This window comes from Mauremys mutica, chromosome 5 (genome assembly GCF_020497125.1).
Source record: "Mauremys mutica isolate MM-2020 ecotype Southern chromosome 5, ASM2049712v1, whole genome shotgun sequence".
Lineage (NCBI taxonomy): Eukaryota > Metazoa > Chordata > Testudines > Geoemydidae > Mauremys > Mauremys mutica.
This window is the reverse complement of record NC_059076.1, coordinates 74,399,724-74,419,941: the sequence shown is the minus strand read 5'-3', so window position 1 is coordinate 74,419,941 and position 20,218 is coordinate 74,399,724. Positions and strand designations below refer to the sequence as shown.

General features: G+C 39.0%; 1 long non-coding RNA gene and 1 other non-coding gene across 2 annotated transcripts in view; one reads left to right on the top strand and one right to left on the bottom strand.

Annotated features, from left to right (window-relative positions):
- The window catches only part of LOC123370611, a 29,738-nt gene extending 12,978 nt beyond the window's left edge, over nt 1–16,760 (top strand). Inside the window, exon 4 of the long non-coding RNA XR_006579480.1 lies at nt 16,639–16,760. This is a non-coding gene — a long non-coding RNA (uncharacterized LOC123370611). The remainder of the gene's footprint in view (nt 1–16,638) is intronic.
- Nucleotides 16,761–18,452: 1,692 nt separating this feature from the next.
- LOC123372086 lies at nt 18,453–18,562 on the bottom strand. The gene has a single exon (XR_006580086.1). It is a non-coding gene; the product is annotated as a U6 spliceosomal RNA (small nuclear RNA).
- Nucleotides 18,563–20,218: the final 1,656 nt, after the last annotated feature.

The following is a 20,218-nucleotide window of genomic DNA, read 5'->3' as shown; positions in this document are numbered from 1 at the left end:
TAGGGCCCAATTGTCCTCCCTGTGAAGCAAATGGGAGGGACTTTTTCCATTGACTACAATGGGAGAAGATAAGGCCCTTTAGCTTGAAGACTCTTTTGAGCATGGCTATGTACATTTTAATCCCTGTAAACAGCATGTAAACTTATAGCATGCAACTGTAAGCAACAATCAACCAACTCCATATGGATTGTTTTGGTTCCTTAGATGCTCAGGTAATGGTAGCCATGAGTGCTTTGTGTTCCATCTTCACCTAGTGAGACAGAAACCACTATTTCTTTTGGATACAGAACCTCGTTGCATTCATCTATGCCTTTCTTCTTTCATCAATAGATTGCTATGCAGTCTATCCAACACTGAACTTTGAGGCTTTATAGAAGCTAAAGCTAGCGAAGAACGGGGCTGCCATCTCAGTAATTAGAATTTCTTTGGGGCATGCCAACCTTACAGACTACCTCACCAGGCCAGCTATGGCAGGATCACAATAAAATGAAACATGTCGGAAGAGGGTGGGACAGTATGGGCTGTTATGACTGATTATAGACTATGAGGGGAAGAAATATAAATCAGCGTTGGGAGTTTCATATATGATTTTAAGGTTTATACTATTTTTTAAAAAATGTACTCAGTGCTTTGCAAAGACACGTAAAAAACAGAACACTGATTATTTGACTATGTCAAAGACTGCATGTGTGTTTCCTAGACTAAAAACTAGTTTGTTTAGTTATGTCCCCTTTGGAAAATATATTTTCTTAAATTTGTTATAGCATGCAACAAGCAACTGCAGTGTGGAACACAACTGTGGAAAGTTACTACTAATTCTCTACCTCTTCCCAGTTTTTTTTTAAAGTTACAATCTAGAGCTATAAATTAGGGACCAAGTTTTGACTTAATTTCCATGGGCATACTTCTTATTTGGGTCTCTGAGAGTCATACACATGTAAGAGAGAGCAAGAACTGGCTTTCTGATTATCAGAATAAAAATAAGACCTGAGATTAAAAAAAAAAAAAAAAATCAGTAGCTTCCCTTTACAGTTCTCTATACACCCATATGGGTGGAGTGATTATAGAGTTCCTGGTCCTCCACATTTACCAAAGAAGATCAAAATGTGCTGTAGTTGGGGACTTAACAAATGGGGGATCTTTTCCTGGTCAGGGAGTTCTCCAGTTGCTGCTTACAACATGGTTCTTTGTGTTCCTGTCCTCCCATTACATGGTATCAGAAGTGAGGGAATCCTTCTCTCTGAAGGAGGTGAAAAGGAAATAAAAGATGCCTGAGACTATGTTCATCTACTAAAACTACAGTAAGAGATATTTAACTGATGGATGTTCAGCAAAGAATTAACACTTTATTGAACAAGCTGTGTATCTGTATTATAGGACACTGTTCACTCCACATAATGCACAATTAACGTGTTTTCCTACCATCTGGTAAATGCTTCATGAAAACAATTTACAACTAAAACTTCTTCCAAAATACTTTCTAAAAAGATTGAAAAATGTCTTTTTACAATCCCTGTTTCTGAACTCAAGTACATTTCTTCTAACCCTGAAGATGAACACAGGCAATAAAAGTGAACACAAATTAACTAACGCCATGAAAAAGATGGATCTCCCATGGCTGGTCATGCTCATTCCCAGACCAATATGGGAAGTGCTGAAACTGATACTCCAGAGGATAAGGAGAGCAGGCAGACCACATCCACAATTATGGGCAAGTTGACATCCCTGCTTCTCCATATCTAATCTCCATGATGTTGCATATCATATTCTTCCATAATGAAGGATAACAACTGTCCTTGTAGTTAAGAACTTTCAAGACTTCAGCAACAGGGATATTTTTGTCAGGGCAAGACTGAATTGCACTGATTGTCTTCATTATGTCTAAAGCCAATTTCTCTTTCATGAGCACTTAGGTAATGAGATACCATGATGATGGTATAATGCATCTGGAGATGCACAGGCAGGCAGATTCAGGGAAAGATTTTCCAAATTAATAGCATTGATAAAAACGCCACTCCATCACAGAATTTTTTTTTAAAGAAAATGACTCCTTGGACCAGATTGTGATCTCAGGTGTAGATCTGGAGTAACCCCACTTAAGCCATTGGAGTAACTGTGGATTTACACCAGTGTACAATAATACACAACAAAATGTGGCCATGTGTTTGGGTTTTCTCTACTCACATAGCACTTTCCCAAAGGCTGTGATGGCATCTTCTGTTATGGAAGTGCCAAAAGATGTTTTTGCTTGAAAAGTTCCCATTTAGTTTACTTTTTGTCTTCTAAAATAGAATGAAGCAATGTTAATGGCAGCTCCATTCAAAAAGTAAAACTTAAAAATGGTATAAAATAATTGGTTCTTCTTCTAGTCTTGGTCCCATCTATATGGGGTTGGCTCTTCGAGTCCTTCTTCTCCATTCTAGTCTGACTTGAAGGAGTTCCTCAGAAAATCTGCGCCTAGTAAGATCCTTTTGCATGACATTCATCCATCCATCAAATTATGAGTTTTCCAACAGCTTTCTTACCCTCCATTTCTAAGTTTGACACCCCGTTTCCTATATATTCTTCCAATACTCATTCCAAATGTCCAAACCATCTAAGGCTGGATTCCCTCAGCTTTTCTATAATTAGCACCACCTTCACACTTCCCCAAATTGGTTTGTTCCAAATCTGATTCATATTTATAACTCCAAGTACCCAAGCATTTTAACATTGATTTCCACTTTATTCTAGATCTGATCCCATCTCTTCCTCAGTGCCTAGCATTTGGAGCCATACAAAAGTACAAGGCTAATTACTGTCTTCTAGATATTACTTTTCAATTGATCACTTTGCTCACTTCTCTCCATTTAGTCTATGCCTTTCCTGAACTGTTTATAAGTTCACCGTTATCCTGTACTATCAAGCCTCGGCACTTGAATTTCTGTATCTTTGGTAGTGGCTGCCCCCAGATTTACAGTCTTCTTGACTTTCTTCAGGGTATCATTGAATCTACAGACCATATTCTCTTCCCCCCCCACTGATTTGCATGCCATTTCTTTCAAGTACATACATTCATCTCTCTAAATCTTCTTCCACTTCCTCTTTGCTCTCCACCATGAGCACTACATCATCTGCAAAAGCATGCATCAGGGTACTACTCTCTGGATGGTTTGTGTAAGTGCATCAAGTACCAACGTGAACAAAAGGGGACTTAGTGTCGGGCCTTGATGTACTCCGACTCTTACAGAAACTCTTCATTTTCTCCACATGGCCTTCTGACAGCATAACAGCACCCTTATACATGGCTTGAATGAGCCTGATATAGTCTTCAGGCATCTGTTTCATTCTCATACCCTACCAGATGAGTTTTCTTGAAATGTTGTTATAAGCCTTCTCAAGATTGATGAATACTATATGCAGTGTTTTCCTCTTTTTGCTGTATTTTTTCACAAGCAATCTTAATGCAAAGATAGCATCCACTGCTGGCTTGCCTGGCATGAACCCAAAATGATTGCCAACAATCTTAACTTCTCTTTGTAGTTTCTTATCAATAACTTTGTACCAGATTTTCAGTGAGTGGCTCATGGATTTAATGCTATGGTAGTTATCATATCCTTATATTTCTCCTTTCCCTTAAATATTAGTACAAATTTGCTCATTCTCCAGGCATGAGGAATCCTCTCAATCTTCATGACAAAATTAAACAGGTCTGTCACTATGTGCATGCCTCTTTGTACATTCTTAAATTTTGCTTTCAATATGATTATTTTTGTAACCATTCTCCAAAATTTTTGTTTTAAACTCCTTGCTAATGTTGTTAATCTTTTACCATTTGATTTTCTGTACTGCTTTGGACCATTTTCTTATTTATAGTCAAGAAGCAGCATTTTGTTGCAGGCTTTACTCTGGGATAACCTTACAGGTTTTTTTGATAAACTGAGCTGAAGAATACCAGGAAGTAACCTATCTGGCTCTCATACTACCACTCTTATACTTAATATATTACTAAGAATGAAGAGCACTTGATTAACTACCACCAAACGATATGTCTGGGCATATAAATATAGTTTCTCCTTCCTTGTTCCTATGTCCATATCCATGGCTATGACATTACTTTTTCATCTGACTGCCTTTGTAAAGAGCTTTCAGTTTTATGGCTGCAAAGCACTATAGAGGAGCTAGGTATTATTATTACTACTACTAATAGCGCTGAGTCAGAAAGAGACCAAGACAGAGTGGAATTACCTGCAAATAAGGCTCTTCCTTCACTATTTTTTTTTAAAACTCATTTCCAGAGGAATCCTTAGTTGCAGTGTCATTCAAAATGCAGCCACTAAGCCAAATACTGCGCTCTCCCCCCATGAGCAGTTAATGTACTGAAGTTGGATTGGGCATAAGTCATTACAGTGTTTGGCCCAAAAGTTTAAGCTATATTACTGTAGTGTTATAGCAACATACATAAGCATTGTCTCAAAAGAGGTGGATATGCCAAGTAAGTTGGAAGGGATTTTATGGTATTGATTAAGCTGCTTTCTAATGAGCAGTGACTGTGCTGTGGACATAATACACATACTATATTTGCTCATTATTTTTCAATATATCATCTGTTGGGCTGCCTTGTTTGTTTGTGGTCTGGCTAGATTCCAGTTGATAAAAAAGTGTCCTATTTTACTCCATCCACTCTATCTCCCTGTCAGATCATCAGCTTTGTGTTTTCTACCCTTTTTTTTTTTGGTCTAATATGGTTCTAAGCACTGCCGGTGATGAGGCTTCTATCACTTTCTTTGGGATTTTAGTCCATAACCTTATTGATCTCACTGCAAGAGGGTTTTCCTTATTTTAAACTTACATTTTTCCCTCCTTAATTTCACCCCATTGCTCCTGGAAATACATTTCCCTTCACAGGAACACACATGGGGGAGTAAAAGCTCTACAAGGTTCCCCCTACCCCCGATGTTATGGCCAGGGCTTCCCCTCAATCTCCCCACAAATGCCTCTCTTTCCCCAGTAGGAAATTCCACAGTTTGGAAGAGGTGTCTGTCAAAGTTAGTATTTGTTGTCATTAATTTTGCTAAGTAATCCCAACAAGTTTAGGGTGAAGATAATGTGTTCCCCTTGTCACTTCTCCTTCCCTATGCACCGAGGTTGCATTATGCCCTACGGGTGGAACAGACCCTCAAAACGGGGGTGCATGAAGTTTATTACATCAGCTCAAATATGTGAGGGGATGATTTGTGATTTAATTATTTTCCTCCTTGATGACAGTACAGTGGCAATTATAAGGGAGAGAGATGAGCAGCAGTATTTAAGGGATGATGATTATTCCAGAAACTGGCTCATAAACTAGATAATTTTCCTTTTGATTCTCATGACATTTGGTTTCATCTTTTTCCTCCCAGTGACTTTAGTGCCCCCCCAAAAAATGCCAGCTAAAAAACCTTGCAGACTGAAGGCCAATTCCCTTGTACGCAAGGGCATTACTGGAGAAAAAAAGCTGAAGTTCACCTTCAGAAGTGATTTTCACATGTATGACATTGATCTGCTGAGGCTCTGCATGTCTTCTCAGGACATTTCCAAAATGCAACATTAAAAAAAAATAAAATCCACAGATTTTCTTTAAATTGTTTATTTCATATGGTAGACACGATGATGAAGAAAGTTATTCTGACTTGGAAATGGAAAGAAGAAAAGCTGGAGTAGTTCAGATTTACCAAATAAGAAATGGCATAGGGAAAAAAAAGCTCTGTCTGTTTGCGTCAAATTTTATGAGACTTATTTTGCTGGAGCTCAGCAAATTTAATCTGGCTCCAAATCTTGGAATGATCTGACATGAGATCAGTGAGTAACACAGAACACAATGTGGCAGAATCAACCCAGCTGATCAAATGACAAACTGTCAGGATCTGAAGTAAATAAAATAGTTTGATTTAAAATGAAACTAGATTGAGAATAAGGGATCCCATAGGCGGGGTGTGTGTGTGTCTTTCATTTGGGGAGGCTATGCCCAGGAGCGCCAGAAGCTCCCTAGAATTGGGTGGCGGGCAGCAACTCCTGGACTGTGGGCCTACCTCCCCACTCCTCCCCGAAGCCCCACCCCTGCTCCATCTCTACCCCTAAGGTCCTCCCCTTGCTCTGCCTCTTCCCATGCTGCTTCTTCACCAGAGGCCCTGCCTGCTACTTGCTCCTCCCCGCCCCCTCTCCACACCATCACTTCCCCTTAAGGCAGGAAAAAAGTAGGAGGGTATAGTGTGTGCGCAAGGGGTATAGTGTGTGTGTGTAGGTGGGGGGGGATTGTGCAGGAAGTATAATGTGGGGGTGTTGGGCAGGGGGGGTGAGTGCTAGACAGTCACATAACCCCATAGTCTGTGATCCTCCCTTCTGCCCACCCCCATTTATTTCCCTGAAGAATCTAGTCTAGGGAAGTGCAGCCTGACCTCTGCTTATGGGAATTCAGTCATTCACCCCTCCCTGCCACAGCCTGGAAGGTGCCTCTGTGTGAGCTATGCTGGGCTGAGTGGGTGCTGCCCTGGAGTACAGAACAAAGGCTGCCATTCTGCACACCCTCGCACTAGACGATCTCTCCCCCTCACCCCGGCATGGTGGGAACAATCCACTGGGTTGTTGTGTTAGTACTGCCTGGGGGTGGTGGCTGATGCATTCCAAAGACACCCAGCCCCCCTGTTCTGTGCAGCCCCCCAGATACATCCAGCCTTGCTGGTCTATGCAGCCCTCCCAAACATGGGGCTTCAGGAGGAGGTGGAGAGGAGGCAGGAAGATGTGGACTGAGGGCAGGGCCCTGTGACAGAGCAGGGGCAGAACATGGGTGGGACCAGAGCCCAGGTACTGATGCCCTCTCCCCCCACTTTGAGGGAGGTTCTGAGGCATCTACACAGGGAGACAGACAGGCAGTGGGCTGGTGCACTTCCAGAGAGAGGTGATCCTAGCCAGCCTTTTTTTTAATTTTGGGGAGGTTGAGCCTCCCAGCTCATCTTATCTCTGCCACCCATGAGAGAGCCTGAAGTTTCATATGTGCATTTTGAAAATTAAGGAACAAAATGTTAATTTTAGTGGCTGCTGGATCATAAACACAGCCAGACAGAAGTTACAATAAGGCCCAGTTCCGGAGAGGTACAACTGACTCCTAAGAAAGGAATATTATAGGCTGAAAGTCAGGAAAAGCTTTCTGATAGTTAGATCTTTTCTGTTGATCTGTGGAATAATCTCCCAAGCAAAGTGGTGAAAGCCCCATTATTATGTTTAAAACTCATCTAAACAAAGCATTAAAAATTTGTTGTAAGGAACAATCCTGCTGTTGCAGTGGGAAAAAGCAGATGATGTAATAGATCTTTTCCATATCTCATGTCTATATCAAGGTAGGGACACAATTTTGTTCTTATATTACAAGCATGTGATTAAATCAGGGAAAGAGACGCTGTTCATATTTGAAATTACAGTATGAGTTAACAAATGCTACACTTCAGTTGCAGGGCTCAACAAGTGACTGAAACAGCCATCAAAAGAGTGATTAAACCAGGCATTGTCATCAATCATTAGGCAAAGTAAATTAGAACAATTTACTTATCTTTCATAAAGGGAACAGGAAAAAGGCAATGAAAATGAAAGGCGACAATGATAGTAATTAATATAATGGACCAAATGAATAAAGGAGGAAGGCTGTTAAACTGAAACCTGAACTTGAGATGCTTAACCTTACTTTAATATAATCTTAAAGCTGCCTTCTGAGGAAGACATTCCTCCCAGCTGTTTTCAAAGTTCTCCACTTCATGCTCTTTTATCTGTTTCCGGTCTCCTCTTCTGTGTTAATGCTCTTGCTTTCAGAGTCCTAGTCTCATATTTTTTTCATTTTTATTTAGTCCAGTGGTATTCCTTATGAGGGCCACCTTGGCCCCACTTCTCATACAGGGTGCAGAAAGGGTGCAAGAAGCCTTCTTAACTCCTTTCACAAGAATTGGGAATAGCATTGTCCTTGTACTATGGGGAGCTCAGGGACTGCTCACTCAGCACCACTCCCCCTCTCCTCCCGGGAGTCACATCACTCCAAAGGGGGCAGGTGGAGTTGGTGAGGCGGTGGAGCACCAGTCTGGCCCTCTACACTCAGGCATACAGAAAGGTCTGGGCACACCACTCACTAATGGGCACGATCTAGTTCTATACCTAAACAATGTTAGCGGTGTCTTATTTCTCCTCCATGCTCAACTCCAAGTTTAGCTATAAAGAGACCATTCCAAGATGACAGGTGGGACAGGAGGTAACAGTTTTTAAAAACCCTACAGATCTTTCTTCTTGTTCTATGTGGATTAACAGAAAGCAGGAGCCCTCTACTTGTCTCACAGCAGGGCATAGTGTGAGCTCAAACTTGCAGTTCTTTCTCTCCTGTAGAGTGAAATTCAAGTTGAAGTCAATGGGGATACTTAGATGAATCGGGTGTGCAGCATTAGGCTCTTTATTACTTTAATCCCTTCTACCAGGTATCCAAGTAATAAGGGCTAGGTTAAATGTAATGTGTAGGAGTCTTAAAAATAGCTAAAATAAGTGGCTCATGCTATACCAAAACCACACTCACTTCTGGTTCTAGAAAATTTAAATCTAAATACTCTGGTCACTATTAATACTAAGCATATTCCCAGAGAACAACACTGTGCACCATAATCTTAACTCTGTCCCATTTTCATCCTCCTGCATACATCACTTTACCATATTATTCCCCCCACCACCCCAGTAGTAGTTTTGAATGTTGGTTTAGTAGTTGGTTGTGTTGAGAAAGAGTAATTTGGTAAAGGACTGTGTGGAGAAAGAGCTAGTAAATGAGAGCTGGCATCCCCAGGAGGCAGAGTTAAGGTTGAGGTGCATGATCTATGGTGCATGTTAGGTGTGGTGATTATAAGTGTGTATTTGTTGTCAGGGGACTGGAAAGTATTAAGTTTACAGTTCCTTGCTTTTGTCGGTTTGTATCAATCATCTTGTGTATGGAGCAACCCCAACTGCTTCCTAAAAAAATTTGTGGTTTAATTTCCTACTGTTAGGACCTGTTAGTAAATATTAACCCTTTCCCCCTCTTTTTCTTGTATATTAAATTCATTTGCATATTAACTACTCCCCCAGAATCTTTTACAATATTAGCAAAAGAATGTGTCTTAATTCTAAGGCACGGAGTGTTGGTTCTTAATCTGTGAGTGACCTTGAGAAATATGAACAGTATAACATTTCAAAGAAAAATTTCAGACAAAGCCCAAATTCAAATAATTCCTATTAAAATTATGAAGAGAAATTGAACAAAATCTACACAGAAAAACTAACCCTGTGAAATTTCACCCTGATTGGCCACCTACTGTTAGGGGAAAAAGCAGAATTTTGTACCCCTGCTGAGAACATAAGCCTAGCTAAGGAATTGCTACTACGCACCTTCATAGTAAGGCTCAAAAATGAATAGATATCCTTTTTGTCCACCTCAGCCCTGAGCACCTATTCTGAGCCCACTTCTACCTTAGGATGGCTCACTTGCCCCATTGAATAACCTTGTGTTGCCACATTTTCACCCTGTTACACTCATCTACAGTAACAAAACACATTTAATGCAGATCATGAGTGTAGAGTATGAATAAACTCCAGATAGCACAGATGTGAGCACTTCATGGAACTCCTCTGCAGAATTTGCAAATAATACATGCCGCAAGGTAGGGAAGTCTTGGTTTTGCCTTTTTACTAATGGAGGAGCTGGAAACCAGTATATACAAGTTATCCTGAAGAAGATAGGAACATTTCCACAACTCTCCTACCTCACTTATATAAGGAGCCAAAGAGCTTCTGTCCTCACAAACCTTTTAACTCTGGACATGACAGATTTAATCTGTGACAGTCACAAGGAGATCACATAACTGATGTAATTTAATTCCAATCCTTTGTCTCCTGAAACAAACAATAGTTACAGCCATATGTATATTAGCTACCTTCCTTTTCCTGTATTCTCTCTTGGTACATATTCCTTCTCTTTTTTATTTGCATTTTCTCTTTCCCATTTGACTTCTTGATGTTCAGAATGTTGCCTCCATCTGCCTTTCATTTTCAGCTCTGCTTCTCCTTACCCCATACACTCATTCCTTTCAGGCATTTCTGTTTTACATCTCTTGGCTACAGTTGTTTGACATCCCTAACACTGCCCACTAAGATGGAATGTAAAGTAGAAAAAAATACCTCTGATAGCAAAGGTGGATCAGAGCACTTAATATCTCAAAGGTAAAATGCTTGTGCAGGCTAAGATGCAGGCAGGAACTCCTCTTGTTCCTAGAAGACAAATGTATTATGGAATCGTAAATATAGTTCTTTTGGAGGGAATTGAGAGCCCAGCACTGCACATCACTGAACACTTCCTACAAGGGTACTGAGTGTCCTCAGTGCCTATTAGCTTCAGAAGTTAAGGGGACTTTGTACCTCATAGGACTGGGCTGCTAGTGATTTCCACCTGGAATCTGCAAATACTCCCCTCATAAGATACTTTGAAGTCAGCAAGTGTTCTACTCAGAGTTTACAAAATTAGATCACACAAGTAACCCAGACTTCATTTCGAGGTTTACAAGCAGAGATCCGAAATTTATAAAACCGTTTTTTAATATGAAGGGCAGTTGACAATTTTATATCAGAGAGCTTTATAATATTTATGGGGATTTCATTTTTAGTATTTTTCTTTTAAATCTTTATAATGTAGCTTAAGTGTATCCTGTTTCTACTCAGATTGAAAACTCAATGGGTAAATGCCCATTGACTAAAACAGGAACAGAATTAGACACCATTGTGAAAAAAGTTAGCTGTTTTTATTAGATGCAAATGTCTCTTAATAGTTAAGTCCACTCTTTAGAAGCTGCCTGCATTAGATAATGTAAGTCTGCATCAGTCTTGTAGAAATTTCTCTCATCATTAAAATAATACCTCCTTTACCAGTAATAAACAACACCACAAACCCATCTTTCAATGGAGTAAGAAAGATCTCAGTCACTGAAAAGTTGGATTCCAGTTTACTTTTGCAGCATGCCTTTAAAAAGAAAGCTGTTTGTACCTATGTTTTAATCTTAGTGAAAGCTATATTTTCATTTGGTTTTTTAACTTTACTTTTTTATTCCATGTTAAATATACTAATAAATATTTCAAAAACACATACATAAACTCTCTGCCTGAAATTTAGAATCCCACTACAGATAAATGTCGAGTCAATGTCTCATACTCTAGCAACAGATGAAGATTATGATGCTTACCTATTCTTCAGACTAAAAATAAATATAATTTATGAAGCACCACCTGCAGTACAGTAAAATATTAATGTTCAATGTTCTGGTTACCTGAGCTTTACAGAAGGTTATTATGAGACAGATATTGTTATTTAAATAACCTTTGGATCTTTCAATCCATAAAAGCTTATTTTTGTCTCTGCCTACATAAATTATACAAATGTATTGTGAATCCATGGGACAACAATCTTTTCAGGTCAATCCACTCCTAATTACAGCTAATTAAAACATGCCAAAGAAAGGATAGAAATTTATCACTTCTCATTAAACCTTTAAAGACAGTGTTAATTGGATGTCAGACTCAGTAACTCACATAATTGTTTGATGCCAGTCTAAATTTAGTGAAAAAGTAAAATGCATTTAGAGACATTGCTGCCAGATAGTAGACTGGCACTGTTGAATTAGAGGGGTTAAAAGCTGCAGCTACTACAAAAATCCCAAATCACATTCTATTAAGGGCCTATAGTTTATTTCCACACAATAATTTACAAAAGTCAATATTTATCTACAGTTGCCACATAATAGCACATGAAATACAACCATTGTGGATTAAGGAAAAGTATTTATATTTATACCACAGTAACACCTAGAAGCCTTAATCAGGTAGAAACTCCATTGAGTTAGTCAGTGCCAGTCCCAGCCTCAAATTGCTGACAGTCAAAGACCCCAATCCTGAAAGTGAGTCCATGCCCACAGGGACTCCATTAAGTCAAATGACTTCAGTATAAGGTGCTGAGTAACTTATACAGTAAGGGACTTAATGAAAGATGTAAGAGGTAGGCGGAAAAACAAAACACCACAGTTAGGCAGGGGAAGGACACAAGATAACAATATGACATGTTTTAACCTAGATTAGCTGTGTACACAGTTGGTAGCATTAATCACAACTGAACCATCTACTTAACCATGCCACCTTTCAGTATACCTCATAGCAGAGGTGAATTTTGAGGTGAATAAAGTGTTTATTTTCTGAGTATTGATAGAGAGTTCCCTCTCTACCTAAATAGGGTAGCGTAGGGAAAGTGCCAACGTGTTCAATAGTACTATAACTAGATAAAATATTGTCTTTTAAAATCGGTAGACTAACGCACAGCATCACATACTAAAATCTCTGAAGCCCAAAGAGAATCAGTGTTTTCTGAGATTTCTCTGAACTGGATTGGGAAAGATTTAAAAATAGCCAGCAGACTAACCCAGGGAAGAAGCTGGGGATTCATCCCCCTCTCTGGTGGTTTTTGAACCTTGCCTCAAAGCTCTCATCAAAACCTTCTCTGAATATGTCCACTGCCTTCTGTCTGTTTTCCACAATAGTTGCCCTCTGAATAAAAAGACTTGTCTCCTAAACTTTAGTAATGTCTTGTCCCTCTTTAGCTTCAATTTGTGCTTTCACCATCAAGACAGTTTAATCAATAATTATTTTCCCTCTTAGGGGTGGATTTAATCCAAGAGACCTAAAGCCTAATCCTGAAGCCCTGTCTAATGGGAGTAGTTCCCTTACTTCACAGGTCTATTCAAGTGAGTAAGAGCTACAGGCTCAGACCCTAGAAATCTCTGTGTTCTCAAAGAGCTGGTAAAGCATAGCAGTGGCAGGGCAATATTCCTGAGTATACCTGGAAAGTTTGGGGGTGGGGGTTATGCCTTTCTGCTTCTTGAAATATGATTGTGGCACCATCAGGAGCAACCCTACTGTTAACTAATCAGTTGAAGTAGTAGGATGGACTGATCTTTTGCCCTTAACAAGACTTGGCAAAGTGGCAGCTACTTTAGAAATATCTGACCAAGGAACAAAACAAAAAACAACCAAAACAGAAAAGATTTGTAGTATTAATTTGAAGGCTTACATGTGATTTTTTCTGGAAAATTAACATTATTGATCTTCCTAAATATTCTTTTACATCCTCTGATAATTATAGACATTCATTCAATGGCCATTACGCTCCATTTCACATGTACCTTTGGAGAGAGCCTCAGCTTGGGGATTCAACCTTGACAAATGGGGGGAAGGGTGTAGGAATGCTGTCTCTTGGCTATTTTGCTACCATCACATCCCATCCCATCCTCAAAAGCCCTGTATTGTCTGTGCTTGGTAGAGGAAAGTCTCAGTCAGGAATGGTTGGCTGATCTTCAGATTTCCAATGCCCAAGCATAAAATTTCAGTGCACACTGTGGAGCCTGTCTCCTCCATAAGGTTGCTGAGGAGGAAATTGGTTGGAGGGACACTCCGGCAGCATTGTTCCTTCAGGAGCCATGCTGTCCATTAGAAATAAGGAATGGTAGGTGGCTGACAGTGCAGGTGGATCTTGGAGGTTTGAGGGAGTGACACTTCTTCAGGGTGGGCAGCAAATCTAATGCACCTGATAGTGATCAGGAAACAGTGTGGAAAACTCTGATTTTTCCACTCTCTGATATGGATTGTTCCTATGTAGAAGAGCATTGGCCCTATGTATAGCCACAACAAATGAAAGAAAAAGAGGGGAAGTGCCTCTAAACAGCCTACTAGAAATCACTGAAGGTACCACTTGAAAAAGAGCTGACAATCTAACCAGTTACACAAGTCTGTACATAGAGATATCTGGGATTTTACTCACTCTATTCCTCCTGGGTACATTCTCTGAATATGTATTTTTTCCCTATTCCCATGCAGTTTTGTACCATATACAGATATTAGCTGGGGAAAAATTTTCTTGTCAATGATCTTTGGAACCCTAAAAGACTAATTTTTTTCAGGTCCTGAGGTTTTGCTTCCAATCATTCACAAAATCAGTTCATAGCACAGTCAATGTTATAAGACTACAGTCAACAAGAATGACAAAGGAATTTACTCATCCCTATCCCCACTTAAACCAAGCAGCTAATAAGGAACACTAAGAAAACACACCAGAGCTATTCCAGAGCTAAGTATTTCACTAGGTTAAGCTGTTTTGGAAGACATTTTCGAATACATTTACAAAATCCAGTGCATTAACTTGATAGTGTCCTTGATACTGTAATTGGATTCACATGGGCAGCTCTTTGTGCCTGGGGATTTTATACAAGATGCCTCCTACACTCACACAGTGGGCTGCACAGTTGCAGAATCGGGGCTAAAGATACTTGCTTCTACTCCACATCTCCCTTCCTATTTTATTTAAGAATCTATTGACTGTTTTTAAATAATGGCTAAAATGAACTATTTGTTTCTAGTTCACAGATCAAGATGAAAACACTATATACTAATATTATGGCTGTAGTAAATATCTCCACCCTGAAAGTAACAAACATGCCAGATTACATTAAGCAGCTACCTTGGAGTTCTCTCTGCTACCTTTTATATCCCAAATGCTAACCAAAGTAAATGGGAGCAGCCAAGGAATGCAAGAACAGGACCTTTTGGTTACAAAAGTCATCCCCTCTGTTGATTTATTGACTTCCTGGTTTTGTCGGACAAAAATGATCTTTACTGACTTCTATGAAATTTCACAAAATGATTTCCTTTTTAGATTGACTTGAAATACTATTTTTTTTAAAAAGTTTATTCTTTATACAGCCTGCCCATCACTGCTCCACATAAAACATATCCCCCTCCCCCTCTTGAACACATACTCTGAAAAACAAAACAAACAAACGTTCTTTTTTATCCCTAATGGGACCTTACACTTGGATCCCTAGGCTCCAATCCTGCAAACAATAAGGTACATGCTTAGGTTTACTCACAGGTGTAAATTTAAGAATGTACTTAATTATTTGAAAGAGGGGGACTTGTTTTATACCTTGATAAAACTATAATGAAACCACCCTTGTGCTGAGGCATATTGAAAATGTAGACTCAGAAACAGTTCTGACTGACTCAGGTATATTTCAACTAGGTGTTAATATTGCAATAGAGCTCTACCACCATTTTGGAAAGTGCATAGAGCTCCCCACACATTGGAAAATATCAAAGCCTGTTTGCAGAAGTTCACAAATATAAAATGAGTTAGATTTGTCCCAAAAAATTATGAGTACTTTTCCTAGTTGTAGGCCCAATACTTACATGTAAAAGGCATTATCACCTTTCCTTCCTACTGACCTTTTCCCTCTTCCTAGATATAGATTTACAGCCACTGTTCATAGAAACAGCCAAACAAAATACTCCTGTTTCATATATTTCTTTAAAAAATGACTGTGACAGAGCAATCAGCCACTGGAAAATAAAGTCCAATTAATAAAGGAATAATACAAAAGAGTATCCTAATTTTCTTTAAAACCTGTATTAAAACTTTATAGGAAACCTGATAAGGAGAGAACACTCAAATCACAGGATACACATTACAGATATCCTACCATGATATTACAAAGTAAACACTGGGCACTCTTACCTTTAAGGTGTATTTATTTACAGTCAGGGTTTCCTCTGAAGAAGGCAGCAGAACTTGTTGGTAGAGACTATCATTAACCTTGTGAGTGAACATGTGACTACTTCTGAATTATGGGTTTATACCTCATCACTTAGTGGTACATTCCCAATGAGATGGCTGGGAAAACTACCAAACACAAGTTTGTTATTCTTTTGAGTTAGGTGTTTCTAAGTCATGTTGTCTCTGTTAGTGTATTCATTGGTGGCTGGTGTTAGTGACCCTACAGATGCGCTTAACTCTCCAGGCCAGAAGAAGTGAAAAAAGCAAACTATTTTTAGTGGTAAAAAACAAAAAATTGGGGACTATGGGATAAAATATTAGAGCCCTAGCTGGAGCTGATTGGTGGAAACTAACCACAGGTGGACTCAAGAGCCTTTAAAACTGGTCATCAGATCCCATGTAAATCAATTGAGGGTGGGTGGATTCAGGATAGCACTTTCAAATCACAGCCCCCTTGAGTTATTTGGAATGACTAATAATTATCTGTTACCTGGAATTTTGTAAAAAGAACAATTCCAGTTTATAATGGATTTAAAATTAAAAGAGAAAAACACCCCTTATTTTTCTGTATATTAGGCTCTTGACTTATTTCTGTCCTTCCTCTCTTCATTGATTTAAGCAAGTCTGTGATCCACAAATCCTGTGCTGCAGCTGTACTATGACAGTGACTCATGCTCTTTTGAGTTGATTATAGCTGATGGCTTCAGCATGAGGCAATAGCAAAGCATCCACAGATGTAAGCTGCCGTTCTATCAAACCTCATTGAGACAATCAGACAAATTTGGAATATAAAATGAAAATTCAGCTGAGGATAAGCCTAATATGGATCCAGTAGGATAAACTTGTATTTTGGATGTGAATGTATTGGGGCTTCACCACTGCAGTTAACAGTTCAGCTATGAGTCACACAACTCTAATAAAGCCAATTAATTTGCCTCTGAAGTAGTAAAACTGCAGCTAAATTCTTCTTTCATTTACAGTTGTGTAACCCTGAAGTCAATGGACACAGTCCCCAAGTTAATGATTGTGCTCACTTGTGTGTGCACAAGAACATTAGCTAGATATGCTTCCTCACACTCTCTTGAGTACTGTGGAAAGAGCCCGGTGAAAGGTAAAGATTCCCATCACCTTCTCTCCTTGTATTTGTTTTTAAATACTATTCATTTTATGACTTTGTAGAAATATAATTCTAACAGTTTTTAACACACTCTTCTGTTCAACCACAGGACAGAATTTTGCCCTAAGAGTTCACTAGATTCTATATTAGTCTTGTTATGTAGTCTAAAAACATAGCATTGTTTGTTTCAGGGACATTGAAACATGCAATTAGTTATTTAAAGAATGATGCTTATGGTACTGTGAGCATGATGATCATGTAAAATGTACAGTGCTTGTAGCAAGTTATTAAAATAAGATTTATTGTATGTATCCATCCTTACCAGAAAGTGGGTGCTAAAAAACAAACAAAAGATGTTTTCAGAGTAACTCTGAGCAGAATAATAATCCAATGTGCACACCAACACTACTATACATTCTTTACTCACTACAAAGTAGGGTGAGGTGCATAAGATTAGGCTTCTTAATTTTATAGTGATTTAATCTTTAACATCAATTAAAGACAAGCATTTTTAAAAACAGTTCAGTTATATATTAAATGTGATAATCATCTCAAACTACTCTGAGAAAACATGATCACTTTTGTAAGTGAGGGATTGTCTGAACAGAGTTTAGGAATAACTGCCTTCATCAGTCTAACCATCATTCTTATCTATGTATGGCTTCATGATGAAGCTTTAAAACATGTTTATTATATTTCAAACTCCAATCAGTAGGATATAAAGACCATAGAAAGCTTTTTATTTTTCCATTCAAAAAGCATATAGCAGTACTCAGCCTTCTTAGTCCAAGGAAATTGTGTAATGGATTTTGTGAGTTCTTTATTACACATATTTTCAGAACTGACAATTTATTCAAACATTTAACTTTTTGATCACCATACTCCAAAGCCTACTCTATAAGTCAATGCAGAGCACCTTGAGTTCATTTATACTGTTTTCATAGGTTACAATTCCCATTAGCTTATTTTATAGCTGTGAAGAGCTTTGTCTGAGTTCTCTGTGCTCCTCATTTGCGGAACAGCAAGTGGTAAGTAGGGTTAAAGACAGCACAAAGATTAAGAAGGATGGAGGGCAGAGAGAGACCTTTAGATTTAGTTAAAGGGGGTGAGTAGGGACCATGCTCAGGGTCATTTCTACAGAATGAAGATGGGGTGAAGGAGACAGTTGGAGGGAAGGAACTAGTCAAGATCATGTAGCAGGATTTTATCTAAAAGAAGAGGAACATAGGATGGAAGATGTAAAGGAAGAATATAAACACTGAAGAAATGAGGAAAGATATAATGAAGCTATAGCTGTGAAAGTAGGAAAAATAGTGTTATGGTACTGTACTTTTTATTACTACATTTTATTTTAGAAAAAGCTCTTTTATAACAGTTTGAGTCCATGGTTTTAATGGTGTCTGGTTATTTAGGGAAAAAAAACAAATAAAAATTTCCTCACTACCTGAGACATGTTGTATGGGAGCATTCTTGTTCCTGTAAGCAATGCTGATAGGTTTGGTGCCTGATTTTGTTAGATCATAGAATATCAGGATTGGAAGAGCCCTCAGGACGTCATCTAGTTTAACTCCCTGCTCAAAGCAGGACCAATCCCCAGACAGATTTTTGTCCCAGATCCCTAAAGGGCCCCCTCAAGGATTGAACTCATAACCCTGAGTTTAGGAGGCTAATATTCAAACCATTGAGCTATCCCACCCACCAATTTGGATGTTATCCTTATGCAGGGGCCATGCTAATCTTCTCTGTATCATTCCAATTTTAGTATATTTGCTGCCTAAGATGAGTCAGGCTAGGGGCATCATCACTTTTTTGCATGATTGCATGTGTGGGTGCAGGGACAGAGAGATAGGGCCAAAAACACAGGGAGGGAAGGAGGGAGGGAAGAAGCTAGACATCAAACAGAATTTTCTTTCCCCTGAGAAGCTGCTCATCTCCCCTAGAGAAGTTCCTTCATGCATATCTGCAACAAATGTCAGGATAAGGAATTGCACAAAATTAGGAGATACCAGCAAGATCTACCAATCTCTACATCCTTTTCAGCTACGTACATTAAGTTGCTGTAGCCCTGGGTCTTTTTGGCTGAGAATTAAGAAATGAGACCTGGTTTAAAATTTTCAATCAATTTTTTTTCACGAGAAAATGGCCTTTTTGATGAAATTAAAATCTCCACAGGAAATGGCTTTTGAATGACATTTTGAGTTTGTGTTTGGGGGGAAAAAAAAAACACCAAATAGGGTTGTTTTTTACCAAAAATGGTTGGTTTTCAGGGGAGTTGGGTGTGTTGGTTTTTATTTGTTTGTTTGTGGAGTTTTTTAACCAACCTTTTCCCTGACAAAAAAATATGACAAATATTGATGGAAAAGAAGAAAGTCCATTTTCCTGAAAACTTTTTTTCCGTGGCTGCTTTATGGATTTTCCAGCCAGATATGGCCATTCTGATCATCTAGTCTGACCTTCCAGCATACCACAAGGATATTAGGCATCTAGGATTTATGCATGGTACTTTTTGTACCAGCAGTACTTTGCCTTAGTGTCACTGGGCAAAATTAAACATGCACAGATTTATATACCCTGCTGGTGGAGGAAGGAGAGATGTGATACATTGTGTTTCACTCTTCCTGGACAACTAAGAATTTCCCAGCCAGTGCTTTGCACAATATCCTCCCATTACCTAGAAGAATGGGAGAAAGGCACTAACCAGCCCCGATCTGAACAACATTGAAAAATAAATATGACTATAAGTAAGTGTTGTCCCTGGAAAATAAAATCACTGTGCAGTTAATTGCTTTAAACCCTAAAACTTTTTATACTTCTGGTTTATATTCCCTTTAGTTACTTTCCTATAATCTGACTTATTGGCTCAGGTTTTTTTTCTTGAACTGATATTGTATGTATGATATTTTGTTCTGCTTAATAGAAACAATACTTCATTATTTCATGAGAATACCTGACGTTCATACAACTATTTTTCAATATAATATTCCCATTTGGAAAGATGAAAGTACAAAGCTATTTTCAGGAAATTCCTGTTTGAAATCACATACTTTAGCTAGTGGAAAATACTAGACTTTGGCCCATTCCATAGATGTCATTGCTTTGTGCATAAATGGCACACAAAATACGTCATATACACATATATGATGCTATATAGATTTATATCCCTGGAGCACGAGAGGTCTCTGCACAGCTACCAGAAACTGCCCTTATACATGGTATGGCTGCCCCAATCCCACTGACAATAGCAATCCTAGCACTTTAAGGGGTGCTAGAATTGCTCCCCATCCCCCACAAGAACAGCATGTCTAAAAGAGGGTGGGAAGGGACAAGGAGGAGGCAGGGTCATGAGTCTACCCCACCTCCACACCTATCCAGGATATAGGGCCGGTGTGATAGAGGACAATGCAGATAGCTCACCCTTTTTGTGTATCAGCCCTGGATAGAGA